The sequence below is a fragment of the Acipenser ruthenus genome, chromosome 2, assembly GCF_902713425.1.
Source record: "Acipenser ruthenus chromosome 2, fAciRut3.2 maternal haplotype, whole genome shotgun sequence".
In the NCBI taxonomy this organism is placed as follows: Eukaryota; Metazoa; Chordata; class Actinopteri; order Acipenseriformes; family Acipenseridae; genus Acipenser; species Acipenser ruthenus.
The window spans coordinates 94,440,993-94,461,756 of record NC_081190.1 but is presented as its reverse complement, the minus strand read 5'-3'; the positions used below and the strand labels follow the sequence as shown (position 1 = coordinate 94,461,756).

The 20,764-nt window shown below is 38.6% G+C and overlaps 1 protein-coding gene and 1 long non-coding RNA gene across 5 annotated transcripts in view; one reads left to right on the top strand and one right to left on the bottom strand.

Annotated features, from left to right (window-relative positions):
- Positions 1–5,646: 5,646 nt before the first annotated feature.
- On the bottom strand, positions 5,647–6,351 carry LOC131705308 (uncharacterized). The gene is made up of 2 exons (XR_009310299.1): positions 6,163–6,351; positions 5,647–5,804 (listed from the first exon to the last, which is right to left on the bottom strand). It is a non-coding gene; the product is annotated as an uncharacterized LOC131705308 (long non-coding RNA).
- A 326-nt stretch (positions 6,352–6,677) lies between these two features.
- The window catches only part of LOC117408411 (uncharacterized), a 29,113-nt gene continuing 15,026 nt past the window's right edge, over positions 6,678–20,764 (top strand). For 2 of the 4 annotated variants that reach the window (XM_034013375.2, XM_034013373.2), the window contains exon 1: positions 13,146–13,243. The gene's annotated coding sequence lies outside the window, so the exon portion shown is untranslated. Of the gene's footprint in view, positions 6,791–13,145; positions 13,244–17,974; positions 18,250–20,764 lie in introns of those variants that run through there. The other 2 variants (XM_059004256.1, XM_034013374.2) reach the window with 2 other exon arrangements.

Sequence of the window (20,764 nt, the reverse complement as noted above, 5' to 3'; positions counted from 1 at the left end):
TGAAAGGGTTAAAAAACAATTCACTAATTCAGTTCCCTGTGTGCATATTTTGAATAGGCTAAAAAATGGCCCAACATTTTAATGTGTCAATGTTGAATATTTTGACTATGTTGGTGATCAAAATCAGGTTTTGAAAAATGATTGTCAACTCTGACTCGATCATAACAGTGAAATAGGTAAATCTGTCAATTATTCTTTTCAAATTTTTAAAGGAAACATGCAAATACAATATGAAAATCTCCTTGGGAAATTCAGAATTCACAAAATAATAGTTTTGATTATGTGTGCATAGCAACAACAAACTAGACCAACGAAAAGGGGAATTCCAAGATATAGGCACATAGGTAAAGGAAATACACAGATTTCTAAATGCCCCTGGAGCTGAAGTAGAACCTGCAGATGAATGGAGGAGCTACCGTCTGACTGGGCTTTGTTATAAAAGAGTAATTAACTTCAGATGGTATTTAAAGTTCTATGCCATTTCAATGAATCTGAGTGGGTTTGCATTCTGTTTATCCAATATTGAGTTAGTATTGTTTTTCTCTAAAATGTCCTTTACTTAGCTGTGAGCTTTCTTGTGCTCTCTGTATAGACGAGTGTGCCTGGGGCTAGCAGAGTTGAAAGGTCACACTCAGTACGTTTACATGAAAGCGTTTTCCGAAAATTTATGTTTTCGGATGACGGAATCAGAAAACTGATTTTCTTAAAACGTCACTTTTCTGTGTTTACATGATTAACGATAGAAAGTCTAATTAGAATTCAACTGTATACATGGACTGAAGTTTTCAGAAAACACAGGATATGTTCGCATGCAAAGTACTGTAGTACCCTAAGTACGATTTGAACAGACCGGACATTTTTCTGCGATAGAACGGAGACCAATCCAATAACAACTGCTTTATCGAAGCGTCAGGTCTTAAATTCAAAGATTACTATCCTACACCTGTTTTTATATTCCCCACAATGTACAATCAGCCTTTCCAACAGCTCATCCTGTTCTATATTACCAGTTTCTTTTGCAGATATTATTTTAAATTACCACGTAATTTTAAAGCTGGAAAACATGTGCTGCTTCAGTATGGGCTATTAAAAAAATACATACGGATAAATATTACTTGATCCTTAACTTATTATTATTATTATTATTATTATTATTATTATTATTATTATTATTATTATTATTATTATTTCTTAGCAGACGCCCTTATCCAGGGCGACTTACAGTCGTAAACAAAAATACATTTAATCACAGTACAAGTATTAATACAAGTAAGAGCAAGATAAATACAATGACTTCGGTTCTAGCAAGTACAAGTATATGACAAAATACGATTAAATAACGGAGCAAATGGATCCATGCAGACTGACTACAGATTATTATTATTTTCTCTGTTTTCTAAAACCACGTGCAGGAATGAAGGTCAGAGTTTGCACATGTGCAGTACGCTATCGGAATAAGTTTTCCGAAAAGTGTGTTTACATGATATACATTTGGTTCGTTTTCGGAATTGAATCGGAAATTTCTAGGTGCTGTTTTCCGAAAACTGACTTTCGGAATATTCCGATACATTTTCCGAAAACTGTGTTTACATTGACTTTTGATATCGGAATTAGTTTTCTGAAAACTTAGTTTTCCGAAAAATATCGGAATTCTTATGCTCATGTAAACGCACTTGATTGTCACATGATTTGAATAGAATGAGGAAGGCTCCAGTCCGGACACCTAGGATTCTTAAAGACAGTTAAAGCCAGATATAGGCGGAAAAAAGTAATAGTAACTCCAAATTGAAGCTACAGAAAACCCCAACATAGTAAAGGAAATGTGAAACAGCTATTATGGTGACGTTTTAAGCTACTTACTCTTCAATGTTAACTTAAAAAGATCAATTGGTATTCTGCATTTTGTAAGGAATTAGGGTTAAGAAATAAAACCATTCAGCCTAACACTTTGCAGCCATTGATGGAGATACCACTGAGGCCATGCAAAAAAAAAGGCCAGAGTAAAAGAAGGGCATGATGTAAGGGCTTTTGAAAAATCAGTGAAGGCAGCCACACGCACATTTTTTTTTTTTTAATCAAAAGCATTAATGATATCATGGGCTACCTTCAAACGAGTGGTAATTGGGCAGCAGTGTGGAGTAGTGGTTATGGCTCTGGACTTTTGACTGGAGGGTTGTGGGTTTAATCCCAGGTGGGAGACTTTGCTGCTTGTACCCTTGAGAAAGCTACTTTACCTAGATTGCTCCAGTAAAAACCCAACTGTATAAATGGGTAATTGTCTGTAATAATAATGTGTAAAAAAATAATGTAATTGTATGTAAAAATAATGTGATGTCTTGTAACAATTATAATCTGCCCTGGATAAGGGAGTCTGCTAAGAAATAAATAATAATAATTGAATCATGAACAGAGTGAAAGCCTGATTGCCTTACTATTACCAATTTCTCCATAATTCTAGAAATAACTTATTGTGATTGATTGATAACAGTTTATACAATTGTGATTAAATAATTCAGGAGTGAAGCTGAAAAAAATATGATCTGCTAAAAAAAAAAAAAAAAAAGAATTAAAAAAATAAGATAAATTCACACAGTTCAATTTTCTTTCAACACAACAGCTATGCATTTGCTGATGTGAAGCAAGATTATGCTTTTATATATGGATTTTTATACTGTGTTAAATTATAATAAATATTATTGTACTTTGAAGTTTACAAAGGCAAAGGGAGAGTTTTGAAATCCATAATCGTCTGTGGCGTGCATGAATGGAAGATTCCAGCAGTGGGCATCCTAGTACTGTATTACAAGGGGAAGGGAACGCAGGATTGTAAACAGTTACTTCTGCCTCGTCACCCATGGTAGTGTTACAGTTTAATCTATTTTCCCATAATAAAATAATTGTGTTTCTATGTTTTGTTTTAATATACATTGAATGTAATTTACAAAGTGAGTTTTGGAAGTTTATTTCTTTTTTATGAATAAATTAATAAAACAGTGACATTCATTGTAGACTGTTGTTATTCATTGTAAACAAGAGCATTTCTCATGTTTTTGATTAGAAAAAAAAACAGATCTGTTGGTGCTGCTTGATGTACCATTAATAAATGTTTAGGTCTAGATTTAAAAAATGAAGTGAGATTGGAAGAAGGAGGCACCTCCTTAGTCAATTCATTTATGGCTACGGCTTTGAGGGCTAATGGATTGCATACCAATTAACCCTTTCTCCAGGCGGCTAGCTAAAGGTTTTATTATGGTCACAGAGAGGGTTATACAGTATTGTTCATGACAGCATCCAGTCTTTTCTTGAAGGATCCGATAGTCTCTGCTTCAACAGCTCTCTCTGGCAGCCTGTTGCATTGGTTCACCAAATGGTTCTGAATATACCGTTCTTTAGCTTCCACCCGTGGCCCCTGGTTCTATTCTCTGTGACCTGTGAAAAATTATTTTCAGCAGTTACTTTGTTAAACCCCTTGATAATTTTAAATATTGTACCTCTATTAAGTCGCCTCTGACTCTCCATCTTTCTAAGCTATATAGTCAGCTCTTTCAGTCTATCTTCATATGACATGACTTTTAATACTGGAATTAATTGTGTTGCTCTCCTCTGTACTCTTTCCAATGCCTCTATGTATTTCTTATGATATGAGGACCAGAACTGTACACAGTATTCTAGGTGTGGTCGTACCAGAGCATTGTAACATTTTTATAAAACTTCTATAGATTTAAATTAATCTGTCTTGGCTATATAACCTAACATTCTATTTGCCTTTTTTTAACTTCTCCGTACTGTATGTTTTGGATCATTGTCTTGTTGGAAGACAAATCTCCGTCCCAGTCTCAGGTCTTTTGCAGACTCCATCAGGTTTTCTTCCAGAATGGTCCTGTATTTGGCTCCATCCATCTTCCCATCAATTTTAACCATCTTCCCTGTCCCTGCTGAAGAAAAGCAGGCCCAAACCATGATGCTGCCACCACCATGTTTGACAGTGGGGATGGTGTGTTCAGGGTGATGAGCTGTGTTGCTTTTACGCCAAACATAACGTTTTGCATTGTTGCCAAAAAGTTCGATTTTGGTTTCATCTGACCAGAGCACCTTCTTCCATATGTTTGGTGTGTCTCCCAGGTGGCTTGTGGCAAACTGTAAACGACACTTTTTATGGATATCTTTAAGAAATGGCTTTCTTCTTGCCACTCTTCCATAAAGGCCAGATTTGTGCAGTATACGACTGATTGTTGTCCTATGGACAGAGTCTCCCACCTCAGCTGTAGATCTCTGCAGTTCATCCAGAGTGATCATGGGCCTCTTGGCTGCATCTCTGATCAGTCTTCTCCTTGTATGAGCTGAAAGTTTAGAGGGACGGCCAGGTCTTGGTAGATTTGCAGTGGTCTGATACTCCTTCCATTTCAATATTATCGCTTGCACAGTGCTCCTTGGGATGTTTAAAGCTTGGGAAATCTTTTTGTATCCAAATCCAGCTTTAAACTTCTCCACAACAGTATCTCGGACCTGCCTGGTGTGTTCCTTGTTCTTCATGATGCTCTCTGCGCTTTAAACGGACCTCTGAGACTATCACAGTGCAGGTGCATTTATACAGAGACTTGATTACACACAGGTGGATTCTATTTATCATCATTAGTCATTTAGGTCAACATTGGATCATTCAGAGATCCTCACTGAACTTCTGGAGAGAGTTTGCTGCACTGAAAGTAAAGGGGCTGAATAATTTTGCACGCCCAATTTTTCAGTTTTTTATTTGTTAAAAAAGTTTGAAATATCCAATAAATTTCGTTCCACTTCATGATTGTGTCCCACTTGTTGTTGATTCTTCACAAAAAATTACAGTTTCATATCTTTATGTTTGAAGCCTGAAATGTGGCAAAAGGTCGCAAAGTTCAAGGGGGCCGAATACTTTCGCAAGGCACTGTATATAGATTAGGAATAATAATGGTCCTAATACTGATCCCTGTGGTACACCACTTGTTACATTTCTCCAGTTTGATGCCTGGCATCTAATTATAACTCTCCACGTTCTAGCTTGTAACCAGTTATGAATCCATGCTGCTACTTTACCATTTATTCCCACTGATTTCATCTTTGGGTATTGTCTTTCCTGCGGTACTCTGTCAAATGTCTTTTGAAAATCTAAGTAGATTATGTCATACGCACTATCCTTGTCGACTCTAGTAGTCACCTCCTGAAAAAAACCTAGTACATAGCCACTGGATTTTGCTCTCTCTTGCGGAATGTTTTCTGGTCTTCTGGTTGTGTTCCACTTATCTCATCTACTTCTCTGTAAATCAAAAAAACTGTTGACCACTGTGTGGTGGGTGTGGGGGTGGATGCTCTCCTTCTTGTGGCTGGAGGAGGGGAGGAGGGGAGGAGGGGGGGGTTGTTGCTCTTTGTGTGGTGAGTGTGAGGGTGGTTGCTCTGTAGTTATCTCGAAAACTACATAAATATAAGAATTACAAGAGGAACAAGCTTCTATTCATACAAAAAAATACATAATAATTTACGCACCGTAGATTTTGTAACAAAACAATTTCATGGTTAAACAGCATCACATGACCCTACGTATATATAGCGTATAGCTCGGCTTGCATACTAATGAGCCGCTTCACTTTGAATAAATCACTACGCACCACTGCATTCTAAATTCCATAACAAACTGCCATTTTATTTGTTATTAGTTACAAAACCACTGTCAAAAATGAGAGTCATTCCACCTATTTCCTTTAATATATTTGGGGATGAAACTCCAGATAACTGGTACAACACCAGCTTTCTGAGTGAAGACAGCAGTCCATCTGAAAAATAAAATACAAATACAATAAGTGCACCAGCAACTGTCAAAAGTAGACACATAACAGTAGATGAGGAACAGCTAAATGAAATAGAAGAAAAAAACTGATTGAAAAAACACTAAAATAGTAAATAAAAAAAATCAACAACATAAGGGACTTTTATGCCAGTGCAAGAAGTTCAGCTGAAGACCAGTATTCAGTCTCCAGTTTTATAACGCTGAGCTGAACTAAATACATATTTTAACAATATGCATTTTAACATCTCTGCTGACAGAGCGAGTTTAAAACAGACAATAATGTATTCCTTTCAGTCATGAAAACTTTTAGAAAAGTCAAGGTCAGACACGACCCCATGAATTACCGGCCAGGATTTTAAGCGTCTGCGGGAAACTGAGGTACTGTCCCCCGACACCGCGGTCAGATTGGTGCGTAAAGTCTGGTTTGATGTTCAACTAAATCTGGCACAACTTGGACGCAAGGGTCTCCGACAACTAACAAAAACATCTTTTGAGATCCGAAACTATGAAAACGGACTTCAATATGTGTGCCTCGCATATAACGAGTACACAAACTCACCTGATACACATGATACAGCTTCAGCATCCATGGCAGCTTTTCCCCTTACTTCCTGCTCTGTGTCATTTGAAACTCCGCCCATCATCAGTGTGTGTTCAGTCCTAGTAGTTTCTAGTGAGATGCCACATTCGATGCAGAAAGTCACAATAAACGGACATGTGCAATTTATTTTTAATGAGATCAATAAATGTAATTAAATTAAATGTTGGACTATATTACCCTGCGGATGTATACAAAATAAAAGTGTCAGGTTTTGTCTTAATTAAAAATCTGTTGTAATTATTTTAATTATTTTTCATCCCCCCAAATGACAGTTAACCGTGATATAAGCGATATAAACCACTTCGGGCCATGTGGTTCCGCTGATGTATAAACAGATGGGATACCACATCAAAACAAGGGCAACAACTCAGGTAAGACAGCCATTAAATATATTTATCTAAATGCTAAATGTATTTATCTAAATACTAGAAGTCTCAGAAACAAAATGTTAGAACTTGAAGCTACTGCACTAACAAGTAACTACGATGTGATAGGTGTTACAGAAACTTGGTTGTCTGAGAGTGATGGAGACGAATATTATTATTTATTAATTTCTTAACAGACGCCCTTATCCAGGCCGACTTACAGTCGTAAACAAAATACATTTCAAGAATCACAGTACAAGATTTAATACAATTAAGAGAAAGATAAAATACAATCACTTCAGTGATAGTTACATCAGGATATAATTAAATACAAAATACTATAGATTAAATGAGACTTGACAGATTACAGTACTCTAAAGTACAGGGTTAAATGCAGTAAAATAGGGAGCAGATAAGAGCAAGTAAAGTGCATTTAAGGAAGAGTGATAAGTGTCCAGATGGAAAAGAGGCTGTCTGAAAAGGTGAGTCTTGAAGCGCCGGAAGATGGTCAGGGACTGGGCAGTCCTGACATCTGTAGGAAGGTCATTCCACCACTGCGGGGCGAGGGTGAAGAAGGAGCGGGTTCTGGAGGCAGGGGAGCTTAGAGGAGGTAGAGCCAGTTTTCTAGTGCAGGAGGAGCAGAGAGGTCGAGTGGGGGCATAGGGAGAGATGAGGGTCTGGAGGTAGCTTGGTGCAGTCTGGTCAAGGCTAGTACAAGAGTCTCGAACTGGATGCGAGTGGTGATCGGGAGCCAGTGGAGTGAGTGGAGCAGTGGAATTGCGTGGGAGAAGCGAGGCAGAGAGAACACCAGGCGGGAGCGGAGTGCTGGATGAGCTGGAGCGGACGGGTGGCGGACGCAGGGAGGCCAGCCAGGAGGGAGTTGCAGTAGTCTAGGCAGGAGAGTACCAGGGCCTGGACCAGGAGCTGGGTGGTGCAGTTGGTGAGGAAGGGTCAGATTCTTCGTATGTTGCTCAGGAAGAATCGGCAAGTGCATGCCAGGGTGGAGATGTGCTGAGAATAAGAGAGGCAGGGGTCCAGGGTGACTCCGAGGTTCTTAGCTGAGGAGGAGGGAGAGAGTGTGGTATCCAGAGGAACGGAGATAGAGAGATCAGAGGAGGGGGAGGAGGAGGAGGGAAAGAAAAGGAGGTCAGATTTAGAGAGATTGAGTTTGAGGTGATGCGAGTGCATCCAGGAGGAGATAGCAGACAGACAGATAGAGATATGGGAGGGGATGGTGGAGTCAGAGGTGGGGAAGGAAAGGAAAATCTGGGCATCATCAGCATATGGTATGGTATGAGAAACCATAGGATGCGATGAGAGGGCCCAGGGAGCGGGTGTAGAGAGAGAACAGGAGAGGACCCAAGACTGACCCTTTGGGGACTTCTGTTGAGAGAGGGCGAGGTGTGGAGGTACTATATAATTAGGGCTTCTGATTTTCGGTTTTAGCCAATAAAACACCCCCGATTTGAAGTGATTCTTAAAACCCCAAAAGTAATGACTAAAGCTAAGGTTTACAATTTTAGAAAAGCAAACTATGAAGGTATGAAAAAGAGACTAACAGAAGTAGATTGGAGTAAAATAGAGAAAACATCCACAGAAAAAGGATGGCTGTTTTTTAAAATTGTAGTACTAGAGGCGCAAAACAATTACATACCAAAAGTAGACAAATCAAAATCTAAAACAAAATGGCCAAAATGGTTTAATAGATCAATTATAAAAAAATAAATATTCAGCGGAAAAATGCACTTTACAGAGCGTTTAAAAGGGACCGAAAACAAAGTACACAGAAAGAGTACTTGGAACTGCAAACGCGTGTGGCAAAGTGGTGAGTGGTTACAGGTGTGTGCAGTGCAGAATGGATACAGACAGACAGACAATGATTTCCAGGTGCAAGGGTGTTTATTGATTATACAATGTCCATAGCCTTAGGGCAAACACCTGTAAATAATAAATGATGGAAGCGATATAGCGGTGTGTATCACTTTGTTTGTAATCCTCGGGTTTGACCCGAAACCATAAAACACAGTCCACGTTCTTTCCTCACCCACACGTAACACAGAACAAAAAAACAGAGTGTTTATTTTAGTGTTTGAAACTAGTGCTTGTGGTACGTTGTGAAACAGGGAAGTGCTGGTGTCCGGGTTTGTTGCTGGCCTGTGGCTGCAGCTCCGGATAGCGTTAGTAGTCTTTAGAAACAAAAACAAACAGTTTTTACTAGACAAAATAAACAAAAACAACACTCATGCTTCCTTTTTTCAGCGGTCTCCTTCTAGATTGTTCTAACCATTTACAAAGGAACAGATCACTTACACTATGACCCCTATTTATACCCTTGCTCATGACCTCTAGGTTAACTAGTGTGTCCGCTCCTCCAATCAGGTCCTCCAATCAGGTGTTAGGTCCTCTGCTATTCCTAATCTACATTAATGATTTAGATTCTGGTATAGTAAGCAAACTTGTTAAATTTGCAGAAGACAGAAAAATAGGATGAGTGGCAAATACTGTTGCAGCAGCAAAGGTCATTCAAAATGATCTAGACAGAACTGGGCAGACACATGGCAAATGACATTTAATGGAGAAAAGTGTAAAGTATTGCATGCAGGCAATAAAAATGTGCATTATAAATATCATATGGGAGATACTGAAATTGAAGAAGACCTAGGAGTTGATGTTGACTCAGAAATGTCTTCATCTAGACAGTGTGGGGAAGCTATAAAAAAGGCCAACAAGATGCTCGGATATATACGAAAAGTGTTGAATTTAAATCAAGGGAAATAATGTTAAAACTTTACAATGCATTAGTAAGACCTCATCTAGAATATTGTGTTCAGTTCTGGTCACCTCGTTACAAAAAGAATATTGCTGCTCTAGAAAGAGTGCAAAGAAGAGCGACCAGAATTATCCCTGGTTTAAAAGGCATGTCGTATGCAGACAGGCTAAAAGAATTGAATCTATTCAGTCTTGAACAAAGAAGACTATGCGATGATCTGATTCAAGCATTCAAAATTCTAAAAGGTATTGACAATGTCGACCCAGGGGACTTTTTTGACCCGAAAAAAGAAACAAGGACCAGGGGTCACAAATGGAGATTAGATAAAGGGGCATTCAGAACAGAAAATAGGAGCCACTTTTTAACACAGAGAATTGTGAGGGTCTGGAACCAACTCCCCAGTAATGTTGTTGAAGCTGACACCCTGGGATCCTTCAAGAAGCTGCTTGATGATATTCTGGGATCAATAAGCTTCTAACAACCAAACGAGCAAGATGGGCCGAATGGCCTCCTCTTGTTTGTAAACTTTCTTATGTTCTATACGCACAGCCCGTTGTGGTTTATACCTATATACTGTATATATATATATATATATATATATATATATATATATATATATACAGCTCTGGAAAAAATTAAGAGACCACTGCAAAATTATCAGTTTCTCTGGTTTTACTATTTATAGATATGTGTTTGGGTAAAATGAACATTTTTGTTTTATTCTATAAACTACTGACAACATCTCTCCCAAATTCCAAATAAAAATATTGTCATTTAGAGCATTTATTTGCAGAAAATGACAACTGGTCAAAATAACAAAAAAGATGCAGTGTTGTCAGACCTCAAATAATGCAAAGAAAATAAGTTCATATTCATTTTTAAACAACACAATACTAATGTTTTAACTTAGGAAGAGTTCAGAAATCAATATTTGGTGGAATAACCCTGATTTTCAAGCACAGCTTTCATGCGTCTTGGCATGCTCTCCACCAGTCTTTCACATTGATGTTGGGTGACTTTATGCCACTCCTGGCGCAAAAATTCAAGCAGCTCGGCTTTGTTTGATGGCTTGTGACCATCCATCTTCCTCTTGATCACATTCCAGAGGTTTTCAATGGGGTTCAGGTCTGGAGATTGGGCTGGCCATGACAGGGTCTTGATCTGGTGGTCCATCCACACCTGGCTGTGTGGCATGGAGCATTGTCCTGCTGGAAAAACCAATCCTCAGAGTTGGGGAACATTGTCAGAGCAGAAGGAAGCAAGTTTTCTTCCAGGACAACCTTAGTGTTATTTGGAATTTGGGAGAAATGTTGTCAGTAGTTTATAGAATAAAACAAAAATGTTCATTTTACCCAAACACATACCTATAAATAGTAAAACCAGAGAAACTGATAATTTTGCAGTGGTCTCTTAATTTTTTCCAGAGCTGTATATATATATATGCGTGTGTGTGTGTGTGTGTGTGTGTGTGTGTGTGTGTGTGTGTGTGTGTGTGTGTGTGTGTGTGTGTGTGTGTGTGTGTGTGTGTGTGTATATATATATATCAATACCATCAGCAAAATCCAATTCCTCTGCTGGATTACAGCTCTCCAAATCTGATCCAGAACTGTCATCTTCTTCTTCTATTTTTTTGAAGGACATCTTGAGCAGTAAAACGTATTTTTGTTTCCGAAGGTTTGTGAAGTCCCTGTGCTTTTTGTGATGCGATTTTTCTTCTGAAACTTTTGTTGACTTGCTGTCCAGAGGGATCAGGTTTCTGTGGTTTCCAGGAAACCCCACAGGGCTGCAGGCCATTCAGCACAGCCTCGTGCAGCACAGGATTACCGTAAATACATGAATAAGGGATCTTTTGAAAGCTGCAAGTCTCTGCTTTCCATTGCCGCAAAAGAGCTAGGATTTTAGATGTGCGAGTATATAACTTTATGTTTGCTAACGCTGGTGTTCTATTTAAAAAGGCATACATGCCAACAGTGCCTATATGGTCAGGACAGTGCCGATTTCCAAGTAAATGTCCCGCGTCCCAATGCATAGGAAGAAAGTCCTGATATTTACCCATAGGAAAAAAAAAATCATTTATTCTGCACCGTAGAGTTAGTGAAAACCACACGCTGTGCTCTTTGTGCGGCTGACACATCTGCTGATCACTAACTTATACAAAGCTAAGAACGCTTCATTATGTCTTTTTACTGCAATGGTGTGTGGTGTGGCATTGGGGGACATGTCTATTATATGATAATGAGTGTTATGATATGAGTGTTTTTTGCATATGACCGCTCCTTGTGTATGATGTGAAAGACCCCCCCCCCCCCCCCAGTCCCACTGAACAGTTTACAAATGTTGGCAAGTATGAAAAGGGGCAGGGCCTAATATATACACATATCATGTATTTTGTTACAGTAGATGTGTTTGTGTGCATTAAACTACTCAACTTCTGAAATCTATGAAAAGATGACAATGAAATCCCACAAAGTAGGAAGAATATTTCATTAGTAATATCAATATCCTTATGGTGTGAATGAACAAAATTGCTGTTCATCTACACCACATGACACAGATAACATCTACAGTCTATACGAGAAGATGAGGTGGAAACACAAAAGTGCTCTGCAAGTCCGTGCACGATCTTTCCCAAGTTTGTACACATTAGCAACATGTACAGGGCGTGGTCACTTAATAACAAGGGCAGACATGTTCCTTCTAAACTTACCCATTTTACATTTTAATAATTACCCATTTTACATTCTGCATACTATCAAAGCTATAGGAGGTGGGGCATTTGATCCCACTCATACCCCAGCCTGACCCCTGCTTTTGAAACATTTTGGTACTGTATTCCTTCATAGAAAATTGTGTCAGGCAATACAGACAAATGCTTGTAAGGACAGCTTTGTTGGCCCATAAGTGCACTGGTACCCAAAATAGTATTTACCAATGCAGAACAATTGGGTGTTTCTGCAATTGTGACTAGAAAGATTGACATGTATTGTAGCACTGAATTTAAACAAAAAGAGTACAAGACTTAAAAACCGGGTCCCACGTTGCCAGGCTGAGATAAACATCATACAGTTTATGAAGAACACCACAGGACCTGTGTCATACTGGCCAGATGCAGCCCCACCCAGGATAAATGTTGTAGGTCTTAGTGTTCATACAGAATCCCTAGATTGCTGACTGAATGGACCCCTAAACAGATTATAATCAAAACGGTAATATCAGTAGTTTTAACTCTATTACTAGCCAATCTGTCAGTATGAAGAATAATTTAAATACGCTGGTAGATAAACGATATTGCCAGTTGCCCTCTAGTCAAGCCCATTTATTTTCCTGAATCTATTTGAATTTGAAGTAATACCAAACTTGTGCGGCGCATTTCAACTTGACTAATAAATACGTTACTGCAAGTCCACCTGAACAGGAAATGATGGTATATGTACTTATTTCCACTTATGGCGAAAATATATCAACTAAACCCATTTGCTCTATAACTTTTGATGTGCAAAGACTTTGACCATTCAAATGCTGCCACAGCGAATATGCGCTACCGACTGTAGCAGACTACATAGACAAACGGAGTGGGGGGTGGGACTTGTGTCAGCAGAAAGGAGACGTAGATACGGAAGGGGACTCACAAAGTGAAACTAAAGCAGTACCACTGTTTTACTGATTTGCCGTCCGTCTGACCTTGTCAGGTAAGAAATGCAGACATTATTGTACCCGCTTGTCCACAGCTCTTATTGCCTTACAAATAATTATATATTTACAAAAATAGAGTGGTTGTATTCATTTTGTTTTGGTGGCCTCCATATTCAAATGAAATTACGTTATCTACGATAAATGCATTTTTCTTAAATTATATTTTAATCGGTATGTTTTTTGTTTGTTTTAAATTTTTCCACTGTTATTGAATAGTTGGCTCTTATTTTCTCCTGTACTGACTGTATAATTTCCAAGAGTAGTTCGATTTGTTCAGCATGGCGCTGTACCGTTGTAATAAATATGCAAAGAAAAAAGTAGCACTAGTAGCCTACTATAGTATAGTATAGTACTACCCATAAAGTCGACAGTAGCAGACTTTCTGTGTGACTGCCAGTATTATCGAATTCGTATCTGTCTCTCTACATGGGCGTAGTTTGACTTTTACATCGAGGGAGGGGCTGAAGCGTAAGGCAACATTAAAATAATAAAAACAAAAAACAACCAAAAAAACATAGTTAAAAGGTACATTGTACACTGCAAAAGAGGCCTGTCTGATGGAGTTAATTGACTTGTACTAAAAATAAACATATTTATAATGTTTGAACTGTTTCTCCAATTTTTGAAAAGTGTTATTTATAGCTTAAGGTAGCCTACTTAATATTTCAGCAGACGCTCTTATCCAGGGCGACTTACAAGTGTTACAAAATATCACAGTACAAAGTATCACATTACAGATAAAAATTAGTAGAAAATAAGATCTTTTCAAAGAGCAAAATAAAGAATACAGTAAGTAATTACATTTAAGAGTGAGTTCTACTTAGAGCAGTTAATTTATAGTAAAAATATTTGCTTATACGAGTGCAGTCCAGAGCACATAGTAACTACAGTAAATGAAAGAGAACGACTTCAAATAAGAGCAATTACAAAAACGTGAATACGGATACCTATAAGAGTAAAATCAAATACAAGATGCAGGAAGTAGTTACAATAAAGAGCATTGGTAAAATACAGCAGGGTATGGAGCAGTTCAGTGCAAGCATAAGCTGATGCAAGTACTGGTACAATTGGGTGCCATATAGTCCATTATAGTCAAGAGTTGTGAGGTTTACAGATGCTGTCTGAACAGGTGTGTCTTGAGGAGGCACCACCGACCACCTCCCCCCTTGAATGACACATTACCTGTTTTATCAGAATTATACACAAATGTATGATTGAAGAAACATATAACAAAACACCTACAATAATATTAATAGAGTTAAAATGATAGTTGAAATATACAGTACCAGAATGCTATGAGGCGCTGTTAGGGGCATAATTCAAACTGACACCTCATACACTACACACTGAAATCTCATACACTACATACTGAAGACTCAAATGCTACATAGTGAAATCTCATACAATACACACTGAAATCTCATACATTAGATTCTTAGCCCTAGGCAAACCTAGGAGAATCTTGAAAGACATTACCCAGTCTTAAATCGCTGGACAAAACGTGAGACTGGCGAAAAAGTAAAAACAAATGTTACTGGTAGATTTAACTGGCGAGCTGACTTAGCTTTTAACAATGACTCCCTCTCAATGTTACGTACCTTGTTTATTATTTATTTATTTATTTATTTATTTATTTATTTATTTATTAGCAGACGTCCATATCCAGGGCGACTTACAATTGTTACAACACAGTACAAAGTATTGTATTATAAAGTATCACATTACAAGTTATCACATTAGAAAATATCACATTACAGAATATCATAATACAGATAAGAGCAGTTATGAAAGTACAATAAGATCAAATTCAAGTAAGAGCATAATAATAGTAAGAACGAGTTTGACTAAGAGCAGTTAAAACTTATAGTAAATATTTGCTTATAAGAGTAAAGTCCAGTAAGAACATGTAGTAAGTATGATAAATGGATGAGAATAAGAGAATATGAGAATAAGAGCAATTACAAAAAACATGAGTACGGTTACCTGTAAGAGTAAAATTAAATACAAGATACAGTAAGTAGTTATAGTTAGGAGCAGTAATTGAATGTGACAAGGTATGGAGCAGTTCAGTGCAAGTACTGGTACAATTGGGTGCGATATAGTCCAGTATGATCGAGAGTTGTGATGTTTACAGATGCTGTCTGTCTTGAGGAGGCGCCGGAAGGTGGTCAGGGACTGAGCAGTCCTGATATCCGTGGGTAGGTCGTTCCACCACTGAGGGGCAAGGGTAGAGAGAGCAGGCTCTGGAGGCGGGAGAGCAGGCTCTGGAGGCGGGAGAGCAGAAGGGGGGTACAGCTAGTCTGGCAGAGGTGGAGGAGTGGAGGGGGCGAGAGGGGGTGTCTGGAGATAGGAGGGAGCAGAAAGGTTGAGACAGTGATAGGCGAGTACAAGAGTTTTGAATTGGATGCGTAGAGCGATAGGGAGCCAGTGCAGAGAGCGGAGCAGTGGTGTAGTGTGGGAGAAATGAGGAAGGGAAAAGACTAGGCGAGCTGCAGAGTTTTGGATGATCTGGAGTGGATGGGTAGCAGAGGCAGGAAGGCCGGCCAGGAGGGAGTTGCAGTAGTCAAGGTGGGACAGTACCAGGGCCTGAACTAGGAGCTGTGTGGAGTAGTCGTTGAGAAATGGGTGAATTCTGCGTATGTTGCTGAGAATAAGCGACAGGAGCGTGCCAGAGTAGAGATGTGCTGAGAGTAGGTGAGGAAGGGGTCAAGGGTGACACCAAGGTTCTTGGTAGATGAGGAGAGAGAGAGGGTGGGGGATTCAAGCAGAATAGAGATAGAGAGATCAGTGGTGGGGGAGGATGAGGGGAGAAGAAAGGGAGGTCTGATTTGGAGAGGCTGAGTTTGAGATGATGCCAGTGCATCCAGGAGATGGCTGAGAGACGTAGCGATACGGGCGGAAATATCGGAGTCAAAGGTGGGAAAGGAGAGGAAAATTATCAGCATAGATGTGATACGAGAAGCCATGGAAGGTGATGAGGGGACCCAGGGAGCAGGTGGGTCCCAAGACTGAGCCTTGGTTGACTCCTGTCGAAAGAGAGCAAAAGGCGGAGGATGAGCCACTCCAGGACACCTGGTACGCTCAGAGAGGTGGGCGGAGAGCCAGGCAAGAGCAGTGCTGGAGAGTCCCAGGTCAGCGAGGGAGGACAGGAGAATAGAGTGATCAACTGTGTTAAAGGCAGCAGAGAGGTTGAGAAGAATAAGGATAGAGAAGAGGGAGAGAGTAGAGAGTCTGTGACGGAGAGAAGAGCAGTTTCATTGGAGTGTGCCAGGCGAAAACCGGATTGAAGGGGGTCGAGCAGAGAATTAATGATTCATTATAGCCCCTCAATTGAAATCTCTTACAAAGGCCTTTAGCATGACATTTAAAATCACTTTCAGTAGTACAGATTATTTTCATTCTTAATAATTGGCTATAAGGTCAAATGCTGCTTTTAAGTCAGTACATGATAACTTGTACAATTGAGTAAATTATTTGTATCTGTTTTCTTTTTCAATACACAGATATATTCAAACTGGAGCTGTCAATCGATTAAATTTTTTGATCGGTTAATTTATGGGCATTAGTAGATTAATCGGTAGATTAACAGGTAAATTCATCCGTGCACATTTTTAATAAAGGTAACAATCTTATAGCAGCTGTCCTGCATAGTAATACTAAAAAATCAATCGAATTAAAAAAAAAAAAAGCCCAATGGTAATTTGGTCTTTTTAAAAGCATGTTTATTATTATTTTTATTTTAGTAAATGGAACACATTTTCACAGAACATCGGTTGTTTACATAGCTACGTACTTGGCTTCCTTCTTGTACTTCTGCATCTAGCAGAACCTGAGGCACTGAAGAGATTAAGTCGTTCGGAATCTTGTTACAGGTACCCGAGAATACTGCGGCTAAGTGATTGCTTAACATGCCGTCTAGTCAGAAATCAGAAAGTAATTCCACATAATTACCTGTTTGAGAATTGGTGCCTTCATCAGTTCAGGTATTTCTGGTGTAAACTGTACCTCCATTTTTCTGACAAAGTTCTTGAAAATTGATTCATAACCAAGTCTACTACAGTGTCTCTGTTGTCTTGTGACATTTTTTTTTAATTTGTAAAAAAGCATTTCGAAATATTACTTCGAAGTTCTCAATATAGTTCTCAATAACTGTCTCTATAATAAGCAATTTTGCGCGGAATTCAGCCAAGGTTTTTTTTTTTTTTTTTTTTATTCAGCTATGCTTAACACCCTACCTTAGCATATGTATGTCCCTCCTGTGGTCATTAATGATTGGACAGCTGTAAAACCAAGGCAGATATTTGACTTTCCTATTGGTTAAACTCCCAATTATGTCCCGCCTCTGTTCACTCATGATTGGACAGCTGCAAAACCAGGGCAGATTTTTGACTTTTCCATTGGTTAAACCTACCAAAGACCTTCACTGTTTATGTCCCAACTCCGCTCACTTGTGATTGGATTGCTGCAGAAAAAAATACAGATCTTCTGTTGGTTGATTTTACTTTATATACAAAAAATATAACTGCACGATTTACATTTTTTTTTAAAAATTAGTCTGTGATCAACTCTTTAGTTGATTAGTCAGTCTGATTTAATCTTTTAATTGGAGCAGCCCTAATTTAAACTTTTAATACTGAATTGAGATGACTCATTAATGATTACTTTTCACAGGTTTTTATTATCACTATTAAATGATTACTTTTCACAGGTTTTTACAAAGGAGAACACAGACAGCATGCCCCACATGTCGACCTGTTCCTATCCAGTTTGAAATAACTTTAGCATAACAGAGGCAGAAGTGTTAAAGGGACTAGGAGCTCTTAAAATAAACAAATCCCCTGGGCCGGATGAGATCCTCCCAGTAGTACTCAAAGAAATGATAGAAGTTACAAACCTCTAACCAAGATCATGCAACAGTCTTTTGACACAGGGGTTGTACCGACAGACTGGAAAATTGCAAACGTAATACCGATCCACAAAAAGGGAGACAAAACCGAACCAGGTAACTACAGACAAATAAGCCTGACATCTATTATATGTAAACTTATGGAAACTATAATAAGATATAAAATGGAAAATTACCTATATGGTAACAATATCCTGGGAGACAGTCAGCATGGTTTTAGGAAAGGGAGATCGTGTCTAACTAACCTGCTTGACTTATTTGAGGATGCAACATTGACAATGGATAATTGCAAAGCATACAACATGGTTTATTTAGATTTCCAGAAAGCTTTTGACAAAGTCCCGTATAAAAGATTAATTCTCAAACTGAACGCAGTAGGGATTCAAGGGAGTGGTTAACATGTAGAAAACAGAAAGTACTGATTAGAGGAGAAACCTCAAAATGGAACGAGGTAACCAGTGGTGTACCACAGGGATCAGTATTAGGTCCTCTGCTATTCCTAATCTACATTAATGATTTAGATTCTGGTATAGTAAGCAAACTTGTTAAATTTGCAGACGACACAAAAATAGGAGGAGTGGCAAACACTGTTGCAGCAGCAAAGGTCATTCAAAATGATCTAGACAGAACTGGGCAGACACATGGCAAATGACATTTAATGGAGAAAAGTGTAAAGTATTGCATGCATGAAAAAAAAACCTGCATTATAAATATCATATGGGAGATACTGAAATTGAAGAAGACCTAGGAGTTGATGTTGACTCAGAAATGTCTTCATCTAGACAATGTGGGGAAGCTATAAAAAAGGCCAACAAGATGCTCGGATATATTGTGAGAAGTGTTGAATTTAAATCAAGGGAAGTAATGTTAAAACTTTACAATGCATTATTAAGACTAATAATGCATTGTAAATCTAGAATATTGTGTTCCGTTCTGGTCACCTCGTTACAAAAAGGATATTGCTGCTCTATAAAGAGTGCAAAGAAGAGCGACCAGAATTATCCCGGGTTTAAAGGGCATGTATTATGCAGACAGGCTAAAAGAATTGAATCTATTCAGTCTTGAACAAAGAAGACTATGCGGTGATCTGATTCAAGCATTCAAAATCTTAAAAGGTATAGACAATGTCGACCCAAGGGAGTTTTTTGACCTGAAAAAAGAAACAAGGATCAGGGGTCACAAATGGAGATTAGATAAAGGGGCATTCAGAACAGAAAATAAGAGGCACTTGTTTACACAGAGAATTGTGAGGGTCTGTAACCAACTCCCCAGTAATGTTGTTGAATTGAACATTTGCATAATTAGGTGCAAAAGGTGAACCCATCACAGTTCTTTACATCTGTAAATAATATACCTCCTCAAATTTAAAATAATTCTTTATTAATACTGCTTCTGCTAATTAAATTCGATATTGAGTCAGTGGTGTTAATCCCTCCCACCTGTCCAGAAAGTATTGCATAGTCTCTGACCCATCACTATGAGGAATACGAGTGTACAAGCTTCTAACATCCAGAGGGCATAATAAATCTGAGGGTGATACATTATCAATAGTCATGATTTTGTAGTATCTTTAATATAAGAGGGCAGTGATTGTACTCAAGCTTTAATGTGATAATCAGCATACTGAGATAACAGCTTGGTCACCGATCCAGTTCCTGCCACTATTGGACGTCCTGGTGGATTTAATAAAGCTTTATGTCTCTTGAGTAATGTATAGAATACTAGACATATAGGATTACTTTGTAACAAACTATCAAACTCATCTTTATTTATCCGCTTATTCTGCAAACCTTTTTGTAAGATATCTGTAATTTCTTTTTGGTGTATTTATTAAAAGCCTGTAATGGCCTGGGAATCGCAAACAAGGGCATTCCACCGCACCATCCACACTAAAAGTCTGTGTTGAAAGTCTAATGAATGTTTTCTAGCAATGAGGTGCTGAGTAGAGGCAAGGAAAGAGGCATTGGACATACTGTATTTCTGGTAACCACTTTCATTTGGAGATCAGCATTGGGATTTATATTGATTTCCTGCTGTACGATATGGAAGTCCCTTTTTTATTATATGTGCAAGAAAGTTAGCTTTATTGACACAGCCGTGAATGATTTTGATTACTTAGTGATATTTCCTCATGGAGTAGGTCCATCAAAAGTCCTAATTTTTTTTAAATGAGCTACATTTAAAAAAAGGGTATTTGGAGCATGGCTTCTGTGTCAAAGCGAAAAAAAATAGCTCCTGTAATATTAAGATTTTTTTTCAGCAAGCAGGTCATTTTCTTTTATTTTTTAAGTGAAAAACTGGAATATATTATTACCTTCATTATTACACCATGTCCAAGCCAAAAACCAAGAAGGTGCAAGCCCCAGATGCGACTCAGCCTGATCCAATTTCATGCGTGGCTGGAGGCAGCAATCCCCAGCCTGGGAGTGGAAGACCTGGCCATTCTGATCTCAGCGGTGAACAAGATCCAGAATTCTACAGAATCACTTAGATCCGAAAACCGTGAATCTATTGCTACACTCCAAGGTACCTTGGACTCTTATGGCAGCCGGCTGCAGGAGGTAGAGAGATCTCTGAGCGATATTTCTGACAGGGTGATGGTGCTGGAGGC